General features: G+C 50.3%; 1 long non-coding RNA gene across 1 annotated transcript; it reads right to left on the minus strand.

Moving 5' to 3' along the window:
• LOC110260389 lies at positions 1843 to 18172 on the minus strand. Its single transcript, XR_002343637.1, has 3 exons — positions 14464 to 18172; positions 11525 to 11658; positions 1843 to 7971 (listed from the first exon to the last, which is right to left on the minus strand). It is a non-coding gene; the product is annotated as an uncharacterized LOC110260389 (long non-coding RNA).

Genomic DNA, 18772 nt, shown 5'->3' on the forward strand with positions numbered 1-18772 from the left:
GACCCCTGCCCCCCAACACTCCCTCCCTGAGTTTGCCTCGGCTGCAGGGCACTCCAGGACTTCTCTGGAGAAGGGGCTTGCTGGGGGCCCTCTGATGGAGGCAGGTGGGCAGAGGGATGATGGGCCCTCTTTCAGAGCTACCTGGCATCGTGAGCAAATGGTTTCTTCGTGGGAGTAAAGTGTAGCCCCTGGAGGCAGACTGCCTGAGTTCAAGTCCCGGGGGCACCACTTGGCTTTGTGATCCTGGACATTGTTTGTGACCTTTATGCACCTCGGTTCCCCCACTTATGAACCTAGGATGATAATTTGGGGAGTCATTTGGGGGATCTGTCCTCAGAGCCACCGGACTGGGATCCAGGGTCAGGGTCTTCTCAGGAGAAGGACTGGCAAGGGGGCAAGGGCATCACAGCCCCCACCCCACCCCATCTGTTTAGGGAAGGCGCCTGGGGACACCAGGCAGCATAGGCGTCCCTGGGGCCACCGGATCCTGTCTGAGGTTAGCAGCTCTCAGGTGTTGTGCAAAGCCCAGGAAAGTGACTAAAGGACACGGGGAGTTAGGCTTCTCACCCCTCAGAGGCTTCATGACGGTCAGGTCCGAGGCTCTACCTTGGAGTCACTGAGATGGATGTGGCTAGAGGTTAGGTCTCAAGCCCAGGGGTCTTCCCTGGCTGACTGTGGGCTCCGACGGGAGGAGCCAGAGTCAGCACAACCGGGGAAATGAGGTGCAGTCACATGGGCACCGGCTGCAAACCCTCACATCTTTGGACCCATTCTGACTGTATTCATTGGCTAGGCTGCTGTCACAGGGTCCCACAAACTGGGGACTTAACGCGATAGACATTTGTTGTCTACTGTTCCGGCGGCTCCAAGTCCAAGATCAAGGCATGGACCAGCTTGGGTCCTCCTGAGGCCTGGAGAAGACCCCGTGCCTGCCTCTGAGCTCCATCCTGGAGCTCTGCCCCCCATCTTCGGAGTCACTGGGCTTGGGATGCTTCACCCCAGCTCTGCTTTCCTCTTCCCCAGTGGGGGTCTCTGGGTCTGAATGTCTCCTCTTCATTGGTGATAAATGGGTATAATCCATTATTACGGATTATCCCCGCATCTTAGCTTGATTACCTTTGTAAAGACCTTACTTCTGAAAAAAGATGACATTCTAGGGGGACTAGGGGTTAGGGCTTCAACCCATCTTTTTTGGTGGGGAAATAATTCAGCCGGTCAAACTGACCAAATGGGAACTGGTTGGGGAACAGGAGGCGTGCAGAGGGACTCATCTGAGTCCAGAAGGGCTCAGGAAGGAGAGCTTGGCTCCTTCTGGCATGCTCTTGAAACGCTTAAAATAACATGTGAAAATTTCTGACAAAGATAGAGGAGAACTCCCAGGTACACCCAAGACATCCAAGCCTGAGCGACAAGTCACTGTCAAAGGGAGAATTCTGCTAAGTGGAGGAGATCCTGGGCAAAGGCGTGACTGTGTCGACCAAGAGAGCTCTTTGGTGAATTCTTTTCTTAAAGGGTCATGGGCCACGGAGCCCAGAATGAAGAACACGTGGAACCCGCAGAAGGAAGCGGAGAGTGAAAGGCCTCTTCCAGAAATTCTAAGGGTGGTCACGCAGACGTTGTGACGGAGGTGTAGCCCAAGGACAGATGAGGAGGCGGTGACAGAGGGTAACTAAACTTCTCGTCATCATTTCACTGCGTAGACGTGGATCTACTTGTGACGTTGTGCGCCGTGAACTTAGGCAATGTTACGTGTCAGTTTACATCTCCATAAAACTGGGAAAGAAAAGAGCATGTGAACTGGGTAACTGAAAGAATGAGAAGAACATGAATTTTTGTTATTTATTTATGTTAAAGTGTAGTGGATTTACAATGTTGCGCCAATTTCTGCCGTACAGCAAAGTGACCCCGTCACACGTATATACACATTCTTTTTCTCATGTTCCCTTCCATCGTGTTCTATCCCAAGAAATTAATTTTTGTTTAAATGAATGATGTTTGGTCTAAAACCCAGCAAATGTGAAGGAGACACGTGGCAGGAGACACACGTCAGCAGGTGACGGTAGGCAGCCGTCTATTTGGCGCTTTAATAGAAAGAACACATTTCCAATTAGACAGGCACGACGAAGATGGGTGAAGAGGAGACGTATCCAAATATAGATGAGTTGACGGAGAGAAATCATAGCGCCGTCTTAAGTGGGTTCAAAAATCTGCCCTAAACTAGGGGTTGGCAATGTTCTCCTCCGTAAAGGTGATATTTTAGGCTTTGTGGGCTGTACGGCCTTGGTTGCAATCACCTGCTTCTGTAGTGTGAAAACAGCCACTGATAATTTGGAAATGAAGCGGTGGGGCTGTGTTCTAATGAGACTTTATTTCTAGAAACAGGCAGCTTTGGGCTGGCCTGCAGTTTGTAGACTGGGGTCCCAAAGCAATGACGACCCCAGACAACGAAAAGAATCACTGTGGGTCATCTCTGAGGACCCCCCAGGAGAGAGGGAACATCCAGAACCTGGAGAGTGGCTGAAGACGAAAAGGGGAGAGTCTAGAATCTGCCATCCACCTGGCTTCCCACTTAGTTCTAACACATTTTCAGAACAAATGATGCGAGAATCCTATTCAGCGAACGTTGTTTGAACTCCTGCTTCACTGTGTTCCAAGTTCTCAGGGAAGAAGCACCACAGGCGTGAGTTTTGCCCTCAAGGAATTGTTGGCCTCGAAAAGAGAGAATGTGCTTTTGTGTGAAGAGATTGCGAGGAATCAAACGTGCTGAAAGGGGATCTAACTTGGTTTAGGGGATCAGGGGAGGCCTTCCTGAAAAAAACTGAGATTTAAGGTTTGAGGGTTTAGCCTGGAAAAGGTCGCAGGATAGGAAAGTATTTGAAAGAGAAGAAGGAGCTTGTACAAAAGGCCAGCGTCGGAGAGATTCTTAAAGCCAAGGAAACCAAAAGAGGTACGAGTGGCCAGCGGGCAGACGAAGGGGAGTGGGCGGGAGCAGGCTTCGTGGCCAAGACAGGGAAGCCACCTAAATGTCCATCCACAGAAGAATGGATGAAGAAAATGTGGACACATAAGCAAAGGACTATTAGACAGCCACCAAAAGCATGAAATAATGCCATTTGCAGCAACATGGATGGACCTAGAGCCAGGCTCAGGGCTCTGGGCGTGGGCGTTTCCTTGATACGCTGGTCTAGCAGCAGGGGCAAAAGGGGGCAGTGAAGTGATTATGATAGAACTTTGCTTTTAGTCAGCTGGTAGCGACTCCTAAAATCATAACACCCTTTCTAGATGCCCACAACGAGCTGGCCTCAAAGCTGTTTTCCTGCTTCCAGTCTTAGTTCCCTCCAGTTCCCTCGCCATCAGATGCACCGCTAAAGTTCAAATCTGTTTCTGTCACACCCATGCTGAACAACCTGCAGTGGACTCCTGTGGTCCTTGGGACTCAGGGTGTGTGGATTTGAAAATGGCATTTAATTCTGTCTTTTATAGTGTCTTTAGGTGATAAACTGAATCTGTAGCTGGATATAGAGACCTCGGCAGAATTCATGTAAATTCCCCCTGCAGTCATGTCGTCTGGAACGTGTGGCTGGCAAGGTCTCTGCATCAGGGGAATGAAAGAATAAAGCAAATCATACTGGCCCTTAAATGACTGGCTCTTAAGTGACACCAGCTTCATTCACAGTCTGTTGACTTAGGAACAATTACACAAGAGGCTGGGAAAAGCAGGGGAGTATGTGGCACATTCGGTGAGAATTGTCTTTGCCACAGTATGTGACTGAGTTTATATCTTGTTACACACGAGTGGTTAGGTACATGCCCGAGAGGAGAGTTAACACGCAAAAATATCTCAACCGAGTAGAAGGGTACACCCAAACGAACCCAAAGATCTTGTGGACGGTTCAATATAAAATCCTAGTCCTCGATTAAATTTAAAAAGAACCATTCTAGTACAAGGTAGAAAATACCTGGTTTGACACATTTCAAGTTCAAAAGAAAATTCAAATGGTTTTAATGAACCATGTGCTCAAGATGAATCATCAGTACCTGCCAAAGAACTCTAAAGTCATCCTAGCAGCATTAACGGAGGGGCAGAATTTAGAATAAAGAGCCGCACAATTCCTCATTCTCTTGGCTGCTGGACCACATCTGCAGGCGGCATTCAGCTTCAGGCGCTACATTTGAAGAGGACATCTAAGAAGCTGGAACGAGGTTAGAGGAAGGCAAATGGGATGTCAAAAATACGGGGAAAGCACTGAACGTGGACTTGGGAGATCTGGGGTCAAGTTCTACCACGTCGGATGATACTGGGAAAAACCCACTCCCCACCAGCTGCATTTCACTTCTCTGAGCCTCGCCTTCTTCCTGGGTCAAGGAGGAGAGCCGGATCGGAGTTTCCGAAGTCCTCTTCAACTTGGCAGTTTGGCACTTTCTGGAATGGTGTCCTCCTAGAACAGCTGAAAGAATCTGGGGCAGGAAGTTGGAAGGGGTCGCGGGGGCTGCTGTTATGTGAAGGACTATCATGAAGAAACGGACTAGGTGCGCTCGCGGGTCCTGCGAGAACAGACCTATGGCCAGAAGGCAGCGGATACAGAGACTGTTCTGATGAGTAGCCCTTCCCACTGACGAAATGGGCTTCCAAGTGAGGCAGTGACCATTAGCAGAAGTAGGACGCAGATGTCCTGCCAGTCCTTCTGAAAGTACTTGACACAATCACAAATATTTGTGTGAGCATCGTATTGAGCATTCCATCATGAGAGGGAGTTCCTGTTGTGTGGCGCAGCAGAAACGAGCCTGACTGTATCCATGAGGATGTGGGTTCGAGCCCTGGCTTCCCTCAGGGGGTTGGTGATCCGGTGTTGCCACGAGCTGTGGTGTAGATCGCAGGCAGAGTTTGGATCTGGCATTGCTGTGGCTGTGGCCTCAGCCAGTAGCTGCAGCTCTGATTTGATCCCTAGCCTGGGAACCTCCATATGCCGAGGGTGTGGCTCTAAAAAAAAAAAAAACAAAGGGAAAATTCCATCATGAGAACTGCCCCAAACACACGTGGGAATTTCTCCGGACCAGCTCACCCCAGCCCACCTCCTCTTTCTCCCACCTCCATCGCATCCCGCGTATCTCCTGTGTGGCTCTGCGTCCTTCTTCCTCTTGCTCCCGTGAGCAGTTTTATTTGGTGTTTTCAGATTGTGACCACGGCCCCTCTTCACAGTGTGACTTTCTCACCTGCCCTTTGGCCCTTCAGACCGTGACTCCGGGCCGTAGGTACCCCCATCAATGACCCTCCCCGGCCAGAAGAACAATGAGGAGGGACATTGCCACGCCTCGGGCCCCCATCTGACAGAGGAGGGATGTGGAACCCTGCAGGACGCCCCCTCGGGGCTGCTGCCGAAGGCTCTACAGTGGGTGGGAGGTTGGAGTCCACGACTAATGCCCCCTTTAATGGCCCCCAATTCTATGACTTTCTCATTTAGATTTATCATTGTTCACAGGGTGGGCAGTCAACAGAGGTTTAAATGATTCTTTTCGATGGTAGTGGTCTTCCAAGAACGTCACGTTCCACCACCCGCACAGACGGTTAGGGGCTTCTTCTCCTTGACTTTGTCCCTGAACCTGCTTCAGCAGAGCAAGGCCAGCTCTTGGAACAGCGCCGAGGCGCTGATGCTTCTGCACTTACCTTCTTTTGTCTGGTGTCCCCAGGGCCACAGGCAGCCTGGGAAGTGGAGCCAGACATGGAGAGAAAGAGAGAAGCAACATTTGTCACGGAAGAGTCGATGCTGACGGCCCACGCGGCCAAACCATGGCTTAGCCTCCTTGATCCTTTGAGCTAACCCAGGTTCAATGCTATCTGAAGGCCGGAGAGAGGAGACTATGGCTCCTGTTGTGTTGATCCCCAAAGACTTCAATTCCAGTGGAAAAGAGAGACGAGGACCCTGGCCCACAGGTGTCCTGTGTAATAGCTCCTCTCCCTCACGGTGCGATCTTATTAAACCCCACATCTGATCACGGTGAGATCTCATTAAACCCCCACATCTGATCACATCGCTCCACCAACTGTCCCTATGATACTATCCAAACTCCAGAGCATGTTTAAATGGTTTGATTCTTGTCTCTCACTCCAACCTCATCTCAAATACCTATTCTGACATTTCCTTCCTGAGGGGAGAAACCCCTTCCTGTGCCCTGCTGCACCTGCCATGTTGAGAGCAGCCCCCGGCATGGACTTCAGTGACTGTTGCATAAATGAAGCCAGACTTGATTCCCAAGAACTTGACCGAATTCATACAAGGGAAGCTCTCCTCACGCAAGTCTTCAGAAGAATCCTGTTTTAGACGTTCCGGCCCATATTCCCATCATGCTTTGGAAATGAAAAAGCATTAGTTTGATTGATAAAGAGGCGCGCGGAGGAGGGGAAGGATCCGATCGTGTCCATTTCAAACTCCTCAGGGGAATCTGGTTGGGAAGATGGAATTAGCCGGGCTGGACTCCGCCCAGCTCGCCAGGCTCAAGGCATTGGGTAAGAGCACATTAGAAAAATGAATTTTGGCAGCTGACAAACTATTCTCTTTAGGTGGAAGTAAGTGACCTTGGATTCGCTTTCTCTGGCAGCGGCAAGAGATGATCCTTTGAAGAAGCCAGGATTTTGCAATGATAGCGGCAGTACCAGGAAACTCGGGGGAGGCTGTGCAGCGTCCACTTCTCAGCATCCATTAGAGCAGGAATGTGATGAGGCCAAGTCTGCTTTTTCTCTTCATTCAGAGCCTCACCCGCGACTGCAGCTGACTCCATCCCAAGATTCATGAGCTTTGGCACCTGAATCAGAAACCTACGGACGAAAAGAAACCACTTGTTTATTCCTTTCTTCTTTCTCTCTTCTTCCTCCTCTGGTTCACTGTCCCAAATCATCAGTGGATGAGTCAAGTGTTCAGCGTTTTTTCCACAGAGACTGACTGTGGAACAGCTGACATGGCCCATCGTTCTCTTCTTCCTTAATGAGTTCATCCTGACATTCTGAGATTTTGAAAAGACATCTTTTCTGTGTCAGGCTGTCCTAGGGTAGCTCATACTCCTTTGTTCATTTTTTTGTTTTGTTTTGTTTTGTTTTGGCAAGATAGATGGAGAACACGGCAGGATGAAAGGGGGAGGGGTGGGAAGAAGGGGGAGGAGGGCGCAGATGGAGCAGAGGGTAGAAGGGCAGGAAGTGGGGAGAGGCTTCCTTGTCCGAATTGCTCCCCATTCCCACAAGTCCCTAAACTGGAAAAGAATTTAAACAGTGGGGCCTTCTGGGAAGCATTTATTGTCTCTCATAAATAGTCACCTTGCTTGCGAATCCACATGGAGTGTAAAACCCCAGTTCCGGTGTGGTTTGGAGGGGAACACCCCTCCCCACCGCAAACACACCTCCCCTCCCAGCCTGGTCTGGTGCCTCCCAGCCCTGCTCCCATCCTTGGTGTGAGCCCCGTCTCTCAAAGCCCCTGAGAAACTGCTGGTATTTTACCTGGGATGGGAGGGAGGTCACCGACAGGAATGGGGTTCGTTTATTTAGCTGTCAGCTAAGAATGCAAGCGATTTTAGCTAGAATGTTTGGAATGGGCTCGGGCGGTGGGTGGGCAGCTGCAGGGCTCTCACACTGGATGCGTGGGAGAGGCCGAGCAGCAACGAAAGACACCTGTTTGGAGCCAATGAGGTCTGTCAGGAGATTAGCCCTAGCACGTGTGAGGTGCACAATGGCTATTTCTTCACTCCTCCCTTCAAATCTCACGCAGGAAGATCTCCCTTGGCCACTTTTGTGCAGCGAAGGGAACTCTGGCAAATGCCGTTCGGGGTCACCACAATGACACTTATCAAGCCATCACTGCAGGTCAGTTGCTTCCATGTCCTGTGGCTTTTCCGTGACACCACATCGCCCCTCTCCAAACAGCCCTTTAAGTTACTTGTTCATTCTTCCTAGTTCGGTGTGGTTTAAGTGCTGAGACGGCAGGGCTGCAACAGAGCAGTTGGGAGGAGCTAATACTGTTACCCGCATTCATTCCACAGATGAGGAGACTGAGGCTTAGACTGTAAAAACTTTTCCTTAGGCACAGATCTACTAAAAAGAGAGAGAGTTCCCGTCGTGGTGCAGCAGAAACGAATCCAACTGGAACCATGAGGTTGTGGGTTTGATCCCTGCCTTGCTCAGTGGGTTAAGGATCTGGCGCTGCCGCGAGCTGTGGCGTAGGTCACAGACATGGCTCAGATCCCAAGCTGCTGTGGCTGTGGTGTAAGCCAGAGGCGGTAGCTCCAATTCGACCCCTAGCCTGGAGTCTCCATATGCCAAGGGTGCGGCCCTAGAAAGAAAAGAAAAAAAAAAAAAAAAAGATCTCTTAGTTATTCTTACACCAGAGCCTATCTGGCCCAGAAGCATTTGCTGTAACTTTCTTCCTAGCTGTAGAATATGCAAAGCCATTGAACTCAGCTCAGGAGTTCCATTGCCTGTGGCTCCTGCAATTGTGATGCTTAGCTTGCTAATCTGGTCTCCCTCTAGAGCTAGAACAGACCTCAGCATGATGCCGGCAGGACTCTAGGACCACAGAACAGACTTTTAAAAAAACGTCTCAGGCTTTCTTAGAGCAGCTTTAGGTTTTGCAGCAAAGCTGAGCAGAAAGTAGGAGTTCCCACAGCCCCAGCCTCCGCCCACGCGCAGCCTCCCCGCCGCTGACTCGGGTTAGTCTTTTTACTTCAAGGATAACTTCTTCCCGGTCCTTTCCTTTCTCAAGGATTAAACTGGGGCTGCGGATTCACACACTCTCGCTCACTGGATCCTGTGTCACTGCCCCGAGGCTGTCCCACCTGCCTGGGGCGTGCTGCTCCCTCCTGCAAGGTGGACCCAGAGCCTGCAAGAGGATGTGCTGGAATCACAGACGGACAGATGGCCAGGTCACTGAGTGCCTGCTGGGCGCTGAGCTGCTGCAGGTCTGGGGCCAGCCCTGCCTATTAGCCCTGTTAATTTAAGCAACCTACGCCTCCCAGCCTCCTGCATTTTTTTTTTTTTTCTAGGAATTTGTCAGCCCTGGATTTCCCCTTTTGCTTTTCAGCTTCTCTTTGTGAGTTGGCTCACTTGTCCTCCCGACTTGCCTGCAAACTCCTTATTCAACGCAGAGCCCTGAACAAGTGCTGCCGCCACCTGCTGAGTCACAGTTCCCGGGCCTCCCTCTGGCTCCGGGCTGAGAGGAAGAGCAGCAGCGGCCAGCCAGACACCCACACCCTGGGGCAGAGCCACACTGGAGAAGCCCTGGGGTGAAAATGTGTCACCGGCCCTGGGGGTGGGAGATGAGGGTGGGGGCGGTGACGTCATGCCTGATCTTTCTGCCAGTCTGAGGGAAGGTCGGGCTGCAGCTTGACTTTTGAGGGGAAAGGGGATGAAGTCATGGATGAGCTGAGAGTCAGGGGCCGAGGTCACATGAGGTTTGTCCACCTGGAGAAGAGTGGGGTCGTGTGCTCTTCCTGTTTGGGTCCAGGAGGGAGGGCCAGCGTGTCCTGCACCAGCGTTTGCCTTAGTGAGAGGCTGGGAGGCCGGGAGGCCCTGTGCCTCCCTGGAAGGCGGCTTCCTGCCCGCAGAGCAAAGGTGTCTGAGGGAGCAGCCGGCCCGGGCAGCGAGGGCTCGCCGAGCTCTGCGGTTCTGCTCAGGACGCTCAGGGCCCCGCTGTGACTTTCACAGGCCCCTTCCTCCATTTAAAAAAATAAAATAAGAATTTTATTTTATGGCAGAAAAGGTTCCCACGGTGGCGCAACGGGATGGGTGGCATCTCTGGGATGCAGGTTTGAGCCCTAGCTGGGCACCATGGGTTAAGGATCCAGCAGTGTTGCCAAAACTGCCCTTTGGGTTGAGACAGTGGCTCAGATCTGATCCCTGGCTCCGGAACTGTGTGTGCCTGGGGGCGGGGGGCGGGGGGAGGCAGCCAAAAAAGAAAAAAAGAAAGTATCTAACGACTGTGTTGGTATAAAGATGAACATAATCCAGATTGGAATCATTCGTATACAGGTGTTATTATCTCCCTTTTCTTCTGATTTCAAAAGAAAATTAAAACCTTTTTGTGGGTCTTTAAGAGGCTTCATGGGCCTCGCGGATACACTGGCCCTGAGGTCGGGGATGTTCACCTTCAGAAAGGAACTTGGGGCTGGAGCGAGCATGCGCAGGACACACCCGGCACCGCGCCCTCGCTCCGCCGGAGATGCCGTGCGGCCATCGGGCCAAGAGGCCGAACGGAACCGCAGCCTGTGTTCCCTACGGGACACGGAGCCAGCAGGGCGGCCCGTCAGCAGCAGGCCTGCTTACGGGGACTGACTTGAGGGGAAGCGCCCTGATGCTGGGTACGAAACTCTCCAAGAGGAAACGCTCGTCCTTTCCGCAGGCCAAGGCAGAGAGGGATGGGGGCCGGATTGGGAAACTGTGCTACGTGATCCGTCAGCGTGGAGGGAACAGCATAAAGCGGGAGGGATCACTGCATTACTCACATTCACTCACCCAACAAGTATTTTTTGAACACTGCCCATGTGCCAAGCATCGGGCCTTGGGAGATACTAGTTCTGGCTTTCGTGGAGCTTATGTAAGTATTACTCACTGAATCCTCCAAGGTATCTATATATGGTATATTTATAGCCACGGGTAAGTTAGGAAAAGGGGGAAGGAGGAAACCATTGGAATAGGTAATTGGTATTAAGTACTGTCACCCAGTACCTGCCAGCCTCCTCACCACCCGGTGAAGCATGAATGAAAGGCACAGCCTGCCTCTGTTGAGGGTACTGGTGGCACTCACTGTGGGTGCCCCACCTGGAGCGAGATGCCTCACCAAGACACACTCGACACCTGGGTGCAGTGCCAGTAGAACATGGAATTAAGAGTCTGCTGGGCAGGAAAGTTCTGCAAACAGAAGTCACGTTGCAAGGAGCAAACCTAGCTGGGGTGAAAACCCTGCAACATACAGGACAGGAGTCTCAGATCAGCCTTGTCTCCATCAGGCAGGCGCCAAGGATCAGGGCTCATGCAGTTCCAAGCAGGGAGTCAGAGACCCCAGATCCCAAACCTGGACACAGCAAGGTGAGTGCCAGTCCTACAGCCAGAGCTTTTGGCTCTTGACATGTGTGTGCATGTGTGCACGTGTGTGTGTGCACATGCACAAGTGTGTGTGAGTCCATATCAACTGGGGGGACAGGGAACGGGGTTCCAGGCATTCACATGAGCTAGGGATCTAGCAGTTTCTGGAAGAACCCTCCTCCCCCCCCCCCCCCCCCCGTGGGTAAAATTGCTCATTTGTTTTACACTATCTTTGCCACAGCATCTATGGTTAAGATCACTGAAATTATTTAAAAGGTACTTAAAAATTACACTGTCCTTGTTTTCTCTAATATACTGAGATGCACCTAGAACCCAGTCCTGCCCTGCCCAGGCTTGGTCACTTAATAGTAACTCACCTGAATAAGGTGCTGAGACCCACAGTTGCCACTGTCCATCTACTAACCTCTAGTTCCACTTCCAAGCCTAAACCCCATCACTCACCCAGGTCACTTTAGAAATTGAAGGCTAGTGGAGTTCCTACTGTGGTGCAACAGGATTGGTGGCCTCTCTGGAGCTCTGGGATGCAGATTTGATGCCTGCCCAGCCGTGTCGGTTAAGCCCGGGAACTCCGAATGCTGTGGGGCAGCCAGAAAAGAAACAGAAGGTAATTTTTCCTTCTTTTCCCTCTAAGTATCTAACCAAACCAAGAGCATGCGAGTCTTTGGATGAGATCCAATCTTCCTAATCTATGCAGTTACCCTCCCTCCCTCCTTCCCTCACTCCTTCCCTTCCTTTCTTCCTCCCTCCCTTCTTTCCTCCCTTCCCTCCTTTCCTCCCTTTCTTCTGAGTAGTAAGTAGAATATATAGAACATAATTTAATCTGTTTTAGTTGATAATGAAAATCCTTCTGGAATTTCAAATTCACCATTAGACATTATTTTCATTGGATACAATGACAAATATTGATGTAGAAAGTCTGTAGACTAGTTTGCACTGGTAAAGCCTTGAGGAATATCCTGAAAGTCGGTTATAAGCAACTCTCAATTTAGAGGCACTTTTTGGTGATTTTCCATTTTATGCTTAAAAATTAAAGACAGGGTAATTTCTGACTAGCCGAAGTCTCTGGTTAAAATTTCCTTGCCACTGTCTTCTCTTCCTTTCCAGATACATCTGGGTTAAAATATTAGAAGGACCTAACAAGGAGAAACTCTCTTCTCTTTATAAACCATCTGCATATTTGGCTGCAAGATCAACTTCATGTTCCTAATTATCTCTGGTTGAAAACATTTTATCTTGATTAATTTAAGCACTTCTGCTGCTACCAACAGCAGGGAAGAGTTTCTGGAAAGGACTCCAAAGTCACTTAGCCGCTTTAAAACCTCCACTCGCCACAAGTCTACACTAACACATGCCTGTCACCACTTTCATTATTTTGTCCAGCATCGCAGAAGTGGGGCAATTACATACTTTTCAGTTACTTCCGTAACGACTGAACTCTGCCTGCATAATTAATGACTTCAACTTAAAAGAAAATGCTCTTCTATTTTATTTATTTATTTTTTATTTTTTTTGTCTTTTTTGCCATTTCTTGGGCCGCTCCCACGGCACATGGAGGTTCCCAGGCTAGGGGTCGAATCGGAGCTGTAGCCACCAGCCTACGCCAGAGCCACAGCAACGTGGGATCCAAGCCGTGTCTGCAACCTACACCACAGCTCACGGCAACGCTGGATCGTTAACCCACTGAGCAAGCACAAGGACCGAACCCGCAACCTCATGGTTCCTAGTCGGATTCGTTAACCACTGCGCCACGACGGGAACTCTAGAAAAATGCTCTTCTATTTTAAATGCCATAGATTTTCACCATAGAAAATTGTAAAATACAGAGACACATAAAGAAAAAAACAAAGATCACCCATAATCACACTAATGTGTGATAAAGGACATCCACATTTTGGTAAATATCACTCGAGTATTTTCTCCATTTATACAATTTTTTTTTTTATATTCAACTTAAATCTTACGTTGTGAAATCTCCTGTTTTATTTTTCGACACTAAAAATATATCACACCCATTTCCCCCTTCAGGTAAGTATTCACACCCAAGGTGGCATTTCATGGCTATGTAGTGTTCAGATGTATGGCTGGATCATGCATGATTTAGTTAATAAATCTGTTGGGAATCACAGGTAGGATGTTGTCATTTTTTTCACTGCTGTGTATAATACAGACATAGACAGTCTTATACATACATCTTTGCAAGAACCCCCAATTACTTCCTTATGGCAAATTCCCGGAAATGGACTAGCTGGCTGACAGGGCTTAAACATCTTCTTGTCACATTTTCAAGTCTTTTGCTCAAATACTGCCAAATGGGCCTCTAAAAAGAATGTACCAATTTATAATCCTGAAGATGATTGCGAGACCTACTGTTTATTTACATCCTCAATAATATAAATATAATAATAATATAAATATAATATAAAATTTCACCAATTTAGTTGTTGGAAAGGGGGAATCTCATTTCCATGGAAACTTGTCTGAATACTAGGGGGGTGGAACACGGTTTTACTCATTTAATTGGCCATTTGTATGCAAGCCCCAAGGAACTGTTCATTAATGCCTCCATCTACTTACTTCCCTGCTGGGATGGCTATTTTATTTCTTTGTTTGTAAGTGAGCTAATTGTTCGGTAGTTTCCGCACAATGTTTGTTTTACAGGCTTCTTTTGGTCACCTTCTCTAAGAAGACCATGGAACGTGACTGCATGTTCAAAACTGGCCAAATTACTTTCCTTCCAAATTTATGAGTAATGTTTCTCCTAAGTCTACTCCTGTAATTACCCTGTTTTGAAATTTTGCAGTGACTCCTTTGCACCTTCGCAGTGAAAATGAAACCTACTAGGAAAAAACATATACGACCTCCTAGCAGATTCCTTCTGGAGCTGGGTTGTTCAATACTCACTAACTCTCACCTTAAGCATTTTCATCACACACAAAAAGAAATGCAGAGGACAGGAGGAAGCTTGGAGGTGAAGGATACGTTTGTAGCACAGATTGGTGATGACTTCACAGCTGTATACTTATCTCCAAAGGTACCAAGTTGTTACCTCAATTATAAACAGCATTTTATACGTCAATCAAACCTCCCAACATAAAGTGGAGTAAAAAGTACAGTAGCCACTAGCCACGGGTGGCTACTAGAATTTTTTTCTTTCTTTCCTTCCTTCCTTTCCTCCCCTTCCTTCCTTCCTTCCTTTCTTTCTTTTCTTTCTTTCTTCAGCATGTGGAGGTTCCCAGGCTAGGGGTCCAATCGGAGCCACAGCTGCCGGCCTACACCACAGCCACAGCAATGCGTCTGTGACCTATGCCCCATCCTTAACCCACTGGGCGAGGCCAGGGATCGAACCTGTGTCCTCGCAGAGACTACCCTGCATTCCTAACCTGCCGAGTCCCAGTGGGAACTTCTTTCCTCTCGGTGGTCGTGCGGCGATGGCTCGCCTTCTGATGAAACGTTTCGCGGGGATCTGCAGATCTGAAGGTGCTCTCCTCCGAGGTAGGATTGAGGAATGGTTTTCTTTGGGGGCTTTAGACAGAGAGGTCATTATAAACCTGCCCAGGCCAGCGGGGAATAACCAACCAAATGAATGGGTCAGTGTTACTCTGAGGCCAGCGGGACACTGTTGGTCAAACTGTCGTGGGCAGCGCTTACCTGCTAGTGCTTCTGGAAGGTGCTATGAAAAGGAAGGGAAAGGAAAGCATGTCACTTGTTCAGAGAGTCACGGCTTCGGGAAAAACACCGCGGGGTTCTTGGTGACAGGGACAGCCTGGCAGGACCTGCGGAACAGCGGAGCCCGGGGACGACCCAGAGCAGGCGCTTGGGTCTCCTTTCCCTCTGTGCTTCCAGGGAGCTCCGCAGCCATGACCTCCCCTCATCTCCAGGTTGTGTCCCCTGGTCCCTCTGGACGGTGTCGCTGTGGGGGCGGAGTCACGCCGGAGGGGCGGGGCTTCCTCTGGGTCTGCAAGCGGTTGGAAGAGCAGCAGGGGCTCCCAGGTCTGGCCAGGGTGAGCTTGGGTTGCAGAGATGCTCCCAGCGGGGCAGGCTCACAGGGTCCTGCCAGGGCCTGAGCCTCACCCGGAGGGAGGCGGGATGCGCCAATACACAAATACACAAGGTGCCAGCAGAGGAGGGGACGCCGCTAGCCTTTCAACCTGCAGTGTCCCGGTGGCCCGTCAAAGCCCTAGGTTTTGAGAAAAAAGGATGCTGTAGACTGAGGCCCGAGACACTCCGTCGCGTTCTCCCCGGGGCTGGGCAGGAGGGCAGCCTTGGGAAGGAAGGGAAACGGAAGTTCAGTTCTGTGGGCAGGAAAGCTCCACCTATCCCTGGGGACAGAAAAAGAGCAAGAGGTCAGACGGGGACACTTGGCTGCGTGGCACCACATCCTCCTCCGCCTCCCGGGTCTGGACCATCCAGCGCATGTGACTCAGGCCGCGGCCGGGGCTGGGCCCGAGCCGGCTTCGGGGAGGGTGGGCAGGCGCGACGTGGACGTCCTGCTGTGCCCTGAAACCGACACGGGCTCCGCATGAGCCCCCCTAAACTCGGAGCGGCCGGGGCGGAGCGGGGCGGGTTGCCGTGAGCATGACACTCAGAGTTCAGTTTAATCCAGTGGTTTCCTTCCTGACTTTCCAGGCTCTAAACAGAGCACATTTCCCACCATCGGCTGGTCTATTAAAAAAATGGTAGCAGAGCAAAGGAAGAGGCCAGGGTGAGAAAGAAGAGGAAGAGGCAGGGACAAAGGAGAATGAGCCGGCTGGGCGGTTTCCCTGAGGTCTCCTGATGCCAAGGACAAGTTAAAGCAACACATTAGTGTTTATGAGTCTCATTGCCCCCGGCCAAGTTCGCTCTGGGCATTGTTAGTCTGCCCACGCTTGGCGTCTCTTTGCAGCCTTTGGTTTTCTTCAAGACCAGATGGTGGTTTTTTTCCCTTTTTACAAGGATTTGAAGATCTCAGACCGCCTCTGTGAGATGATCCAGGCTTGGAATGTAACTGAGGATAGGCTTAAATCCCTTCCTGTGTCTCACCACCTGAAGGATAAAACCAAAGAGCCCTTTGGAGTTGGGGACAGAACCTCCAGGGCACCTGCAAGCTGATGCTCTGTCCTGACCTCCTGTCCTTTTGGATGGCTCTTGATTCGTCCCTGCCTTCATCCTCCAGTCACATCACGGGCCCCGCAGGCCTCCGTGCTGCTTACATGGCCCTTCCCCACGGGGCTCTCAATTCTGCCAGGGCATCACCTGCATCAGGACTCAGCTCAGGTTCATCTCCTGAAGCCCCTCCTCTCATCAGGTGCCTGTGACCGCGCCCTTCCTGCGCTCACGGGTAGTGTGATTGGTGGCTGTCATTTCCTTCTAGACTATAAACTATTTCAACCAAGGATCATATTCATTTTGGATCCTTCAGCGCTCAGAACAGTGTCGGCACCTGGCATGTGCACAGAAAATGCTGGTTGGAAGAGAAAGCACCTGTTTCCAGAGTAGGGCACCTGGTCCTGCGGATGCAGAGGGCTGACTGTTCTATGCTATTTTCTATTTGGGACTTGAGGGTCTACGGATTCTGGTATCTCCAAAGGGGTCCTGGAGCTGTGAGAAGAAAATCAACATGGCACTGCTATTGCTAACAGAACTCTCTAAGTGGGGCTGGGAGGCCACTGAGGAAGCACGACTGGCACACACGTGGCCCAGACAGAGTTTGACCTTTTGATCACATCATCGTCCTCGCACAGGCATCCAGAAAAACTGCCACAAACTCAAGATGGTCACAGACCCTTACTCTAAAACACCTGGTGAGAGCCTGTCCCCTAAGGACAAATATTTCTTTTCTTAGGTCAGAGTATAGCCTCGTGGCTTTTGCCTTTATAAGCCCCTGACTCTTTCTCTTCCCTGGACACTCTTTTGGCTTTACCTGAAGCTGTGTCTTCCAAAATGCAGTTTAGAAGACCCCAAATAAACTCTTTTCTTATTCGTGGGCTTCTAGATGTTTTGGTCCCCGGAGATATCAAGGGAGGACTTCCTGCATTTTTACACCTGCTACACCCCTCGTCATGCTGTCCAGTGGTACCTGCTTAGCTGTGACTCCCCAGGGATGCTCCAGCTCCTTGAAGGTAAAGGGCAATGCCTGTAAGACAAGGCCTAGCCCCTTCTTGGTGTTTGATAGGCATGACCTTAGGCAAATGTGCAGTACTTTAGGCTGCTTTATACATTATTTAGAGCTCAGTCCAAAGTCATCATGACACTAGCACATTTCTTGAGAGCAAGCCCTGAGCTAAGTGCTTTACACATGGCACAACTAGTCATCCCAGCAGCCCTTAAGAAGGGCACCCCTCCCTCCACCACCCACCCATTTGATGAGGAGGAGACCATGACTCAAGGAGCTAAGTGACTTGCTCCGATACACATCCAGACAGTGGCAGAGATGAGATGTAAACTCTGGCTTGGATTCAGATGCTATGAGGCAGCCAGCGTTTAGACTCTAGCCCTTCCCCCATGTGTCCAAAAAAGGGCTTCCAACAAAAGGGCTTCCAAAAAAGGGCACTCGAGCCTTCCTTCCTCACCTCCACCCACTTCTCCTCACCCCCCAGCTCGCTGCTCCATGAGACAGCTAGCCAGCCCCTTGGGTGACCGTGTATGTCACTACATTGTCGTTTCATCGTACGTGCAGGCTCGCAAACCCGAGACTATCACAGAGACCTTGAAAATAGCTGACTTGCGGCTGAGGGTGCAGGTGGAATTTCGTGAGTACAGGTTGTCTTTCCCTTAATTAGAATCAGGACGGCTGAGAAATATGAAAAGTTGACAACTTCGTAAGGACAGAATTGCTGTTAGTATCAGGATGTATAACACTCTAGTACTTCTTCGGAAGGGCCCAAATGTGGCTATCTTTTATAAACAGAGGCCAGACAGTGTACGTTTCCCGAAGGCATATACATCAGGTAAACGGAGGAGAGGATTTGAATTCACTTTGGATTTTGGAGCCTGTGTGGACAATCTGGGTCAGGTCTAGATCTTAAATCTTGGCAGGAAGGCCAAGACTGCATTAAGACGACAGTGAGGGAGCTCCCATTGTGGCTTAGCAGGTTAAGAACCCAACTAAGATCCGTGAGGACGCAGATTCGATCCCTGGCCTTGCTCAGTGGGTGAAGGATCTGGTGTTGCCCTGAGCTGTGGCGTAGGTCGCAGAGGCAGCCTGAATCCCACGTTGCTGTGACTGTGGTGTAGGCTGGTGGCTACAGTTCTGATTTGACCCTAGACTCAGAACTTCCATATGCTGCGGGTGTGGCCCTTAAAAGCAAAAAAAAAAAAAAAGAGAGAGGAAAAAAAGAAGGCGAAGAAGACAGCGAGGGTTAGAACAGAGGAGCAGTAAGAGCAGATCTCCGCCTTGGGAAACTAGCCCAGCAATGGAAGAGAGAAGTGAGCGCTGGGGGAAGAGAGGTTGGTGGCGAGACCGTTTGGGAGGCCGGCGCCCTTATGAAAGTTAGGCTCAGGTGGGATTTGCTCTCAGCCACATTAAGATGTGTCCCGAGACGGCAGAACACGTGGAAATGCCCTGCAGCCAGTGGGACGTGAGACGCTGGAGTGGCTGGAGAAAGGGTGTGGAGGTAGCCCCGAAACAGATGCGGTCACTAGTGGCCAGGGTAAGGACGAAGGATCGAGAATTAAACTTGGAGATGTGGCGTTTTCAGAGGGAAGGAAAAG

The sequence above is a fragment of the Sus scrofa genome, chromosome 4 (genome assembly GCF_000003025.6).
Source record: "Sus scrofa isolate TJ Tabasco breed Duroc chromosome 4, Sscrofa11.1, whole genome shotgun sequence".
In the NCBI taxonomy this organism is placed as follows: domain Eukaryota; kingdom Metazoa; phylum Chordata; class Mammalia; order Artiodactyla; family Suidae; genus Sus; species Sus scrofa.